We start from the raw sequence: 11,594 nt of genomic DNA on the forward strand, positions 1-11,594 counted from the left end.
TGTCTGTCTGTCTGTTACCTCTTCACGCTTAAACCGTTGAACCGAAATGAAATTTGGTATACAGATAGTTTGAGTCCCGGAGAAGGGCATAAGATACTTTTTATTCCAGAACTCATCCCTCATGGGGGTGAAAAGGGGGGTGGAAGTTTGTATGGGGAATCAATAACCGCTGAACCTATTTAGATGAAACTTGGTATGGGGATAGTTTGAGCTGTGAGGAAGGATATAGAATAATTTCTATCCCCAAAATCATCTCCTAAGGGTGTAAAAAAGGGGGTGGAAATTTATAGAGTGGACCAATTTGGGGGTGAAAAAAAGGATGGATTTAAATTTTAAATGTTAAAAGCAGATTTGTTTAAAAATAAAGGTACCCAAATTACTAATTCCACGCAGACGAAGCCGCGGGCAAAATCTAGTAAAAAAGAAAACATGAGTTTTATTAACCACATACAAATCCACACGTAGTTGTGTACTGTAGTGTTTCGTAGTACGGTACCGTGACGTGGTCTAATGGGAATGTAGATATAATTCGCGCGCTGTAGCGTTCGGCGAGTTACGAGCGGGCGCAAGTGTGCATTTCCATTAGGAACTTGCCCTAAATTAAAAGCGGAAGAGTGGAAAAATATAACCATTTTCAAGACCGTTTCCATACTGTAGAAACGCACCTAATATTACATTCAAGAAAGAACTAAAGCTATCCTGAGATTTTTAGTAGATTAACAAACAAGGGATGAAAGACACCTGTCCTATTCCTGACGAAATGGGTGCCATATGTGCCATTCATCCAAATTAAGCACTCTATTTTTCAAATCAAATAAGAGGAAAGTAAAATACATGAGTATTTTATAAAAAATGACTAAGTATTTTAGGTATTTGTATAGTATTTTTTTAATACCACGTCGGTGGCAATCAAGCATACGGCCCGCCTGATGGTAAGCAGTTACCGTAGCCTATGGACGCCTGCAACACCGGAGATATTTATTTATTTATTTTATTATATTACACGCGCGTTACCGACCCTTTAAAAACCTGTACACTCCTTTTTTGAAGAACCCCGTACTGTAGCCCCTCGGGAAAACCTCGGCACGGAGCTCATTCCAAAGCCGAAGCGTACGCGGGAGGAAAATCCTCTTAAACCGCACAGTACGCGACCATTTAGGTGCTAGGGTGTGAGGATGAACACCCTGCCGATGGCGAGCGGTGCGGTGATAGCAAGCGGCCGTTGGCATCATGTCAAACAATTGTTCAGAGCACAGCCCATTGTACAAGCGGTAGAACACGCATAAGGAGGCGCATTTCTTGAGAGTAGGACTTTAAATTAGTTATTTAGGTAAAAGGATCATTACTTATGGATGATTTACCTAAAGAATTACCTATATTATCCTAAAGTTAATTATTGTTGCATTGCTAATCGATGTCAAGATATTAAACACGAATGTAGGCCGAAAGATGGCAAATACTTCAACTTGCAAGGTCCCTGCGGTCTTCACATGATGCGAATCAACGAGTGCACAGTGCGTGCATGACGCTGTCTCGCTCACACACCGGAGCGACGTGATAGATTTGCAGTGTAATAACCGTGTATAAAACGCTTCCGCTTATAAAATAGACATCGCATTGCTCGCCGACTAACTGCTAAACTTGGAAAGACATATTAATGAGGCAATTGCTATTATACCCGTGCTTGGTTATTGCCTCCGATTGCTTAGTTAAATTGTATTTGCACTATCTGAGGGTCAAATGTTAATGTTACATTTTACGGTGAACTAGATATTTTCTGCAGGTTTTCCGGGATGTGACGAGATGTCCAAGACTATTAAACAATAAACTGAAATAAATGTCATATACGAAGGAAAAAATGACCAAAGCCTCCAGTGTCCAGAGTTGGAATCGAACCAGCGTCCCCCCCGTTTACCGTAAACACAAATTAGAATATTTTCATAGAAAATAATTTAATTTGTTCTTAGACTATTAAACTACTTTCAGAGACCAACATTTTGGTTTTCGATTACAAATAAGTGGATACACTCAAGACCTATAAAAACAGATCATTTTGTATGAAAATTTCAAATCTCAATATACAAGACCTCAATTAAATACCTATATACGACAGGAGCTATCTATTGTTTTTTCCCACGTCCTGACAAGTTACATGACTCTGTAAGTAACCAAGTAGCCATATTTCTTCCTGCTCCGCTGCACTATCGATATAAGTAAGGGAGACATAATTCTACTGCATTTTAACGCGGGTGTAGTCCGCAAAATATGAGCTATCGCATTTAGGGTTGCCAGGTTAGTTTTATTTATTATCTAGACGTGTGGGTTTTAGTGTTTCGTTATTTTTTGTGTTCCGTAAAAACTTTGTTCACGGAACACTTATGGAATCACTTTGGTCTTGCAAATCGGTTAATTTTCTTAATTGTAGCTAAACTATGAAATGAACTGACTTGCGCGGTATATCCGATATAGACTTGAAACATTCAAGAAACGAGCATATGTGCATTTCATAATAAATAACTAATTTAGTACGTTGTCTCTTGAACAGAGGCCTCGAAGCGGCAGACGGCCCATCAGAAAGATTGTTAAAGGGGCCCACTAACTATCAGTCCGCCGGACGATATCGGCCTGTCAGAACAAAAATTTGACAGTTCCGAACAACTGACAGGCCGATATCGTCCGGCGGACTGATAGTCAGTGGGCCCCTTAATAGAATTTGCGCCCGCCCCCGCGTGACCGTCATATTTATCGTAAAAAATTAGGGTACATATGCGGCTAAAGTGAAACGAGCTATAAACAAACATACTTAGTATATAGATTCGTACAAAAGTTTCGATATGGATTTCTTAGCGGCGGTAATCACATTAGTAAAAACTTGCCTTAGTTTGGGGCTAGGCCGATCTGAGTAAGATTATCTCCATGTTTTTGACTGAGCGAAGTTTTAAGCTTGGACGAAAATGCTTTCGTATATATCCTTATATTCTCCTCTACATGTAGCATTTCTCAACCGATTTTCGTGAAATTTGGTAAGCAGATTCAATAATTATAGTTTTGTTTTCTCGATTACGTTTTTGATTATTTTTTTCAAAATGATGGAGTCGTGGGTGTTCGCGTAGCCACTACTAGGTATAAAATTATTATTTAACATTTCGTAAATAATCGCCAACCCTGCCTGCATTTGTCTTGTACCTACCGAGATCATCTGCCGATATCTCGGAAGCGAATAAAAAAAAAACACCCCTTTGTTATTCCATTCTCCCTGAGACGAGAAACTATGAAATTGTGAATAAATACGGAGAAATGTCGCTAAACAGAATAACAATTTATATTTTATACACAAGGAGAGTAAATACAATTTTGCGAGACGGTATTGTCTTTGGTTTGTTACGTACAGTCGCAATCAGATATGTCGGAGCGGCCGAGGTGTTCGTATATATCTGCACATGTACTTTCTTTCTGATAATACAGGCTTTTTAGGGTTCCTTACCCAAAGGGTAAAAACGGGACCCTATTACTAAGACTTCGCTGTCCGTCCGTCCGTCTGTCCGTCTGTCACCAGGCTGTATCTCATGAACCGTGATAGTTGACAGTTGAATTTTTGATAAAGTGAATCATTTTGCAAATAATCTTTTAGAAAGAAAAAAAGGGTTTTTCCTTCTAACTTTTTAACCATCGATCCAATAAATATGAAAAAAATCACAAAAATAGTGCTTATTAAACACATTCGAAAAACGTTAAAACAATCGTGATCAGTTAAGCCGTTTTTGATTTATCGCTAAAAGTTTTCCCTTCTTATTTTATTTCAAAGCCTTATTTGTGACCGGATTTTTGCAGGCAACCTTATACCACTGTATTCGCAATAAAATTACCATCATTTTGATATATCATTCAAGCGTCAGACAGATGAGTGCAATTATCGATAAAAACTCACCTGTTTAAACACGGCAACCTCATATAATGACCGGAAAAAGGTAGGCAACCTAATTGATTCATGTTGTACAAGTTGTATACTTTCCATTGGAACTTATTTCGTTCGTCAGACAAGTCGGTGTGAATAAAAAAAATATTTTAAAAAATTAATTAAAAATAGCCTTGACCATATTTCTATAGGCAACCCTATTTATTTATGTTCAGGAACATATTTACTTTCATAAAATATATTTCATCCGTCAGACGTCTCGGTGAAGGTCAACCATATGTGCCATTCTCAACCAAAAGGGTACTTAAATATAGTCGGCTGTCAATAAGGCGCTATTTCCATATAGCTTCAATTTGAAATAAACCTTATCGACTAGCGACAATGTGGTACCTTTTGATTGAAAACGTCACATATATAACGTATCTCCTACTATAAGTTGACTGTACAATTACCAAAGGCTAATAACCGTAGACCTTGTAGCTGTTTCGTAGCGCGTAGCAACATCGTAGCAGAGATGAGTTTCCTTATCATTATTTTGGGAATAATGGGTTTCATCATCCCGGAAATAATGATACTGACGGGGCTTCGTGTTGAAATATAAATATATTTCATCATTATCGTTATGAGGGGAGAAAATAAGTTGATTAGTATTTTGAATTTAGGTGAGAGGTTTGGAACAGTTCATTTTGGTAATGGCGTACTTCAAAAAGGAGTGTACGGTCAAACCCACAACATCTTTTCTTTACAAGCGCACGTACAAAAGAAAATATTCAAACAATCTTATTTATTATCGCTATTTTAGAGGCGTGTCAATATGTCTGTCTGTCTCTCTGTGGTATCTTAAGTTCTTAACTCTCCTACAAATGGACCGATTTCGATGCGGTTTTTACGTGTAAGCGAGTTTTTCTTGCGGTAGTTCTGCTCTTTTGGCATAAAATGGATTTGGAATAGATTTTTTGGCAGCGTAGGAGGGTTTAATTTTTTTATTTAATAGTTATCTAGAAACTAGTGCCAGTTCAGCGCTAATTCTGCGGATTAGGTTTTCAATCGGGCCCCAGAGTCCCTTCGATTTTGAATAAATATAATTGCCTTGTAACGCTGTTTGTTCTGCTACAGAGATAAGATTTCAATAGCTGACTGTACTTGCGCCATCGTTTTTTAGGGTTCCGTACCCAAAGGGTAAAAACGGGACCCTACTAAGACTCCGCTGTCTGTCTGTCTGTCCGTCTGTCACTAAGCTGTATCTCATGAACCGTAATAGGTAGTTGAAAATTTCACAGATGATGTATTTCTGTTGCCGCTATAACAACAAATACCAAAAAGTACGGAACCCTCGGTGGGCGAGTCCGACTCGCACTTGTCCGGTTTTTTTAGGGTTCCGTACGCAAAAAGTAAAAACGGGACCCTATTACTAAGACTCCGGTGTCTATCTGTCTGTCTGTCCGTCTGTCACTAGGCTGTATCTCATGAACCGTGATAGCTATTTAAAATTTTCACAGATGATGGATGTATTTCTGTTGCCGCTATAACAACAAATACTAAAAACAGAATAAAATAAATATTTAAGTGGGGCTCCGATACAACAAACTTGATTTTTTTGCCGTTTTTTCCGTAATCGTACGGAACCCTTCGTGCGCGAGTCCGACTCGCACTTGGCCGGTTTTCAAGCGCGACGCACTGTGCTACCGCTCCACTGCGCTCGTAATCGCCCGTCGGCCGCACAAAGCGGCGTGCTCGTAAATAATTAGCTGTATCCGTCTGTTCTGTCAGTGAATTTGGGAATTTATTAAGATACTAGCTTTAGCCCGCGATTTTGCCCGCGTATCCCAACCTTTAACACTTTTATTGTCAGGTAAATAACTGCAACCCGTATCCCCGTACACGTACCCGTATAAGGTGCACCCTCTTATGACATGATTACTGGGACAGAAAGAACATGTCCTTTTCTAGGTTATATCGCAGATCAAAACATTAATTACTTTATGGTTGTTGACCAAGCGTTAAGGTCTCCGTGTCCTGGAAAGAATTTAAGTATTAGGTATAAATATTCCTACGTGAAGATTTAGCCGGTACCACATGTTTAACAGGGACTGTCGCGAGGTACTAATTCCGGATGCCCGGTTGCGGCCACCCGAATTTATGGCAAGGGCGTCCAACGCCAACGTGGAAGCTCGTTTGTGTGGATATGGCATTATTTTACAAGTTCTCAGCCGGGCTAACACATGACTGGCGCGAGAGTATCTCGCCGCGACATAGACTACTCGTCCCTCTTTAATTCATACAGTTAGTAAAAGACGGGTAGTCTATTTCGCGGCGAGATACTGTCGCGCCAATCATGTGCTCGGCCTACATGTAGTCCAAATATTGAACTACTGTAGCAGATAGTAACGGGAAAAGTGGCTGGAAAAATAAATTCTGGTCGTAGAAATATATCGTGGCTACATGACATCAGGGAATGTACCGGATTCGGAAATGCCGATGAGCTTTTCAGCCTCGGGGAATTATGCGAAACTGACTGCCAACCTTCAATAGTTAGCGAGGCACTAAAAGGGAGAGAGAGAGAGATTATAAATTGAAATAGATATCATACACTAAAGAAAAAGTGACCAAGTCCACCGGTGGCCGAGGCGGGAATCGAACCCACGTCTTCAGCTTACGCGGCTAACGTCCTGGCTGTCTTTCTTCAGTGTATGATATCTATTTCAGTTTATAATTTATATAAAGTACCTAGTGTGACTACTCAAAAACACAAATCAAAATATTTCATAAAACAATTTGATTTGTTCCGTAGTTGAAGAGAGAGAGATGTCTAGCAATGGACCTCTTTCGACTGGCAACGAGGAAAAGCTTATAACTCTGTAATTGTAACTCTGTAATCGAGTTGCGGAAAATCACCCGAACTACAATACAACTCTGTAATTATATCTATCCCGCTCTTACAGTGGCATTGACAGCGCATGCGATAGAGAGGCGTCAGAATTTTTTCGCGCTTAGCATGCTTTCTTTAGTAATAGAGCAGAGTCAGTTTAGTGGCTGAATGGGAATCAGCTAGCGTGCGCTCGTGGACGTCCCATAAGGATTTGTGCCTGGATTCGGCTGACAGTCATTCACCTAATTGAAAATATACGCACTCGCACCGTGATTTAGTTGATATGCAGAATATATACCTATTTCTAACAGCGTAATACTATCACTTACCGGTACCAATTGTCTTTGACAGTTCTTCGTAGGATCACAGAGTAAATAGCTCGATTTTAGTTTAGTTTAGTTATTGACTTAGCTATAGTTGGAGTTAGAACTAGCTGTACACCTGTGAGTGATTTGTTTAGATGGGATTTCCACTACCAAGAGGAATATAAAAAAATATGTGGGTAATTTTGCACATTCTAGTTTTTCCTCAGTCACCCATTGACCACAAATGCTGTAAAGGGTTCGAAACGTCGGGAAGTATTATAAATTCAATATACGCGATATAATCCGATTTCATAGTTTTATTTCATGAGTAACTATCGCGGTAACCGAAGACAATATTTAAAAAAAGCGCAAAGTGGGAGTCGGATTCGCGTACCGAGGGTTACGTACTTTTTAGTATTTGTTGTTATAGCGGCAATAGAAATACATCATCTGTGAAAATTTCAACTGTCTACCTATCACGGTTCATGAGTTACAGCCTGGTGACAGACAGACAGACGGACAGCGAAGTCTTAGTAACAGGGTCCCGTTTTTACCCTTTGGGTACGGAACCCTAAAAACTAGCCTACGTCCACACTGCTTAAAGCCTTGTTATGAGTGAAATATGATAAAACGTAAGTATTTTTTTAAAGAAAGGACGCTTATCACAAGGAATTTCGTACGTCCCGCCTGTTCCTATATCTATTGCGCGTGCGATAGGAACAGGCGGGTCGATGTACGAAAATTGCTCGTGCGCAGCGTCCGTCCTTTCTTAAGTACACAGTACCTTACCTGTCTTTCCTTGCCCTTTCCTTGCCTGCCTTGGCCTTTTCACACATTACTTAATATGAATTGTTTTCATACATTATTTACGAGTACTACTTGCGTTTAGTAGCAAATGTATGAACTCGTACTTAACACTAGCTAATCAATTTAAAAAACAGGCTTATGCAAAGTTTATTCAAAGAAACGACGCCTTTATAAAAATACGTTATATCAAATAGCCACTAAAAATACGCCCACAGAACTATTATTAAAAGCCACTTTTGAAGTTCATGGAATATTTAACATGCAAACGAAGCCAGTCGCGAAAGTTGGCAGCCCGCGGCGAATCGTAACTTTACCGATGTTTGCAATCGAATCGGTGAGTGCCGGGAAAAAGTAAAATTAAAAAGTTAGCGCGCGGGTGAATTTTCATGATTGTTTGTTTGGCGTCTGGGATTTTAAAGGTTTTAAGTGCAAGTTTAAGTAGGAGCATAGAGCAGAGTAAATAGGAGATAATGTATGCTGTTTTATGGAGTAGGTATGTAACCAATTGCCATTTTTATATTGAACTTAAGTGTCGAGAGGTATCACTGAATTTTCAGTTCAGGGCTATAAAAAAGGTTCATCACCAGTTATCGGCTTTTGGTTGCCACTCGTAATGAATGCCTTAATACCTTTATTTTATTGAGTGTCTTGTTCTACACTTAGCACTTTTTTTGACTACAAACAGCGCCAAACAGTTTACATAGGTGTACCTATGTAAAGGGGCCCACTGACTATCAGTTCGCCGACGATATCGGCCTGTCAGTTAGAACAAAAATTTGACAGTTCCGAACAACTGACAGGCCTATATCGTCCGGCGGACTGATAGTCAGTGGGCCCCTTAAGATGTTACTTATATATGTGAATTTAAATTAATAACGTTTATTCAGGAAAAAATAATCTTTAAAAAACACCGACTTCAAAAAGGATAAAATAAAATATCATCCCGTTTTATATGCGCTAGCAACTGATACGTTTGAAGTCGGTGCCAAGCTAAATCTTAAAAGTATCAACACGCTGTCAACCAGAATGCCAACCCTGGTGTAGTTCGATGAGAAAGAAAGAACCAGCTTTGTAACTATTTGGCTTAGCACCGACTTCAAGCGTATCAGTTGCTGGCGCATATAAAACGGAATGATATTTTATTTTATCCTTTTTGAAGTCGGTTTTACTTTTTTTTTTAAGATTGATTTTAATAATTTCCCATTTTTAGTTTTTCTTACGAGTGATGTATCATTTTGCAAGACTTTCCTGTCTGGCCAAACTGTCATATCATAAAACATTTTTACGCTTTAGGGAGGTACGTTTTAAGTTTTAAGGTCTGGATCTAAAGCCATCAAGATTTGATGAGTTGGACCTCATGAAATGTTGGTTGGATCATCAGAACCTTAACACTAATGTTCGTTCAGAATTTACTAGCTTAACACATATAACGAAGAGGACAACTCGCGAAAAGGGAAAAATGCGTTGTTAAAGAGTCACGTTTATCAGCAGTTCTTCATCAAATGGCACTGTTTTGGATAAAAATGTTTGGTTTGTTGACGAAAATAATAAAACCGTTATATATAGGTATAATGTAATGTGTGTATGTTTGTGTTATTTTTATCCTGAAATAAATAAATCTAAATCTATATGTATGCCTATAAGATTTGAGGGGATCCCTGGATTCCTTATGGATGGATCCCATCATCAGAACTTGGTTTTGACATAAACGGGACCAACTAGGGACTACAGGGTCCCAGGGCACAGGGTGCAGGGGCACAGGGTGTCACATAAAGGACACGTCACAGTGACACTGGAGGTAGACCAGGCCAAGAGGTACCAACCCAACAACATGACCCCAGTAAAAGTGGCACGGTTTTCAAGATATTGCCAAATTAAGATTTGATATGAATTGTGACCGTTTTTAACATTGTTAGTGCCAGTGTGCACTTGGAAAGGTCTTCAAGTTAGTTTTAGAAACCTATACACCTAGAATATTATTATGCTGAAGCACAGAACAAGTAATAGTGTCATCATACGAACGGCCACGCACCACCCCGCCCCGACTCGAATTACCTCGCCCCGCGACAGAAATCGGCGGACTTCTGGCGTGCTCTCAGTACTATTTTTAAGCAACTTACTCACACTATGACGCATGACGCGTGTACGGACGTGCCGTTCACACATAATAACGCGAGTGATTTTTGATGTATAGCGTGTCCGCCCTGTGGCTGAAGTGATCGACATCAAAATCAAAGCTATTTGTTTAGATTTAAGTTAGTGGAAACCCTTTTCTCCCGAAATAGATTGTACATCAAAAATGTACCTAGGATCGCAAAGCTATTCTACCCTATAAGTAGTTTCATACCTTATCACTTTCTCGTCTCTCTGGAACTGCACTCGTAGGCTTGGTTTTTGGGGCACAACCACTGTCACCATCTTCTCCGGTGTCGTTCACCAAGTACTGTACTATTCACTCTCGAATGACACTCATGATCTTGTTCTACACCACCTCAACTACACAAACGCGATGTCAACTGAGATCCATCATAATAGGGCATCCTGGTACAGCGGACCTGGCAGATCTGGTACCAAAATAAGACTTAAACTTGCAATTTAAAACGTCTGTTCTCTATCTTTTGTGTGTAGGTATGTATGTGGCAGTCACGACACAACTTTCGGTTTAGGGCCTTTAGCTTTATGGACAAACAACGCCGAGAGCCACACGAATAATTAGAAACCCCTGTACTCCTTCCAGTTGTTTTTTATTCACACAGGAACTTATATTTTACAAAAATGTTGTCAGTATTACTGAATACGGCGGTGACCAAGAATGTACCTGTTTTCTATATGTTTTTAATTAATTATGCTTAAGTTTTGTTTAGGTATTGTGTAGAAATAGCAGCTACAACACGAATGTAAACACGAACACATGAAGATGACTTTGGCACTGACAGCGGCCACAATGACAACAGCTGTATATTTGACGTTCTTGACACATACTATGTATATGCAGCGTACACATGCAAAGAGCATAGAGTTTGTTCGGAAAGAGAAGAGTCGTGAATGTATTGGGCCCAATGGGCCCCAGGTTGGCCCCAGGCCCCATACACCTAATATACTTACTATACTCTTTGGCCCCATACATTCCACGACTCTTCTCTTTCCGCACACTCTATCATCCAACAACGTTCTTGAGGCATTTTTTAGAGACTGGGTATGTGGTCAAAATATCTATGAAAATATGACGATCAAACCGACACTCTTACAATTTGTTCTGTTCAAGTCGATGCAAAGTTAGCTTAGATGGACACTAGCAAGCGAACTGAGGACCTCCGTCAAAAACGGGAGTCTAAATTTCGTTATCTGCCTCTCTATCTCTTTTGCATATTCGAGTGACAGAGAGCCAGATAAAGAAATTTCGAATTTCGTTTTAGAGGTAGAGCCTCTGATTTTTCTCGTTTGTTCGCTTGCTAATTTCTTCAACATTCGCCTCGCCATTCGCAAATATAATAATTACGAACTTACATACTTTTGAATCTAGTTGGCTACTCTTTACGTAAAACTTTTTTATATTAAAGAGGTGAGCTTACCTAGTTCACTTAAAATATAAGAACTTACTTCCGCCGCCGATGGCAACGCTTTTGCTAAACCGTTTTATAAAATGTAGCTACATAACAATGGTTTTTCAAACGTTTTGCCAACTCCCGTATCGACG

General features: G+C 39.6%; 1 long non-coding RNA gene across 4 annotated transcripts in view; it reads left to right on the forward strand.

The window, feature by feature from the left end:
• Window positions 1-11,594, forward strand: part of LOC134749493 (uncharacterized) — a 124,261-nt gene that overhangs the window by 95,126 nt on the left and 17,541 nt on the right. The window lies entirely within an intron of this gene.

This window comes from Cydia strobilella, chromosome 18, assembly GCF_947568885.1.
Source record: "Cydia strobilella chromosome 18, ilCydStro3.1, whole genome shotgun sequence".
NCBI classification, from domain to species: Eukaryota; Metazoa; Arthropoda; class Insecta; order Lepidoptera; family Tortricidae; genus Cydia; species Cydia strobilella.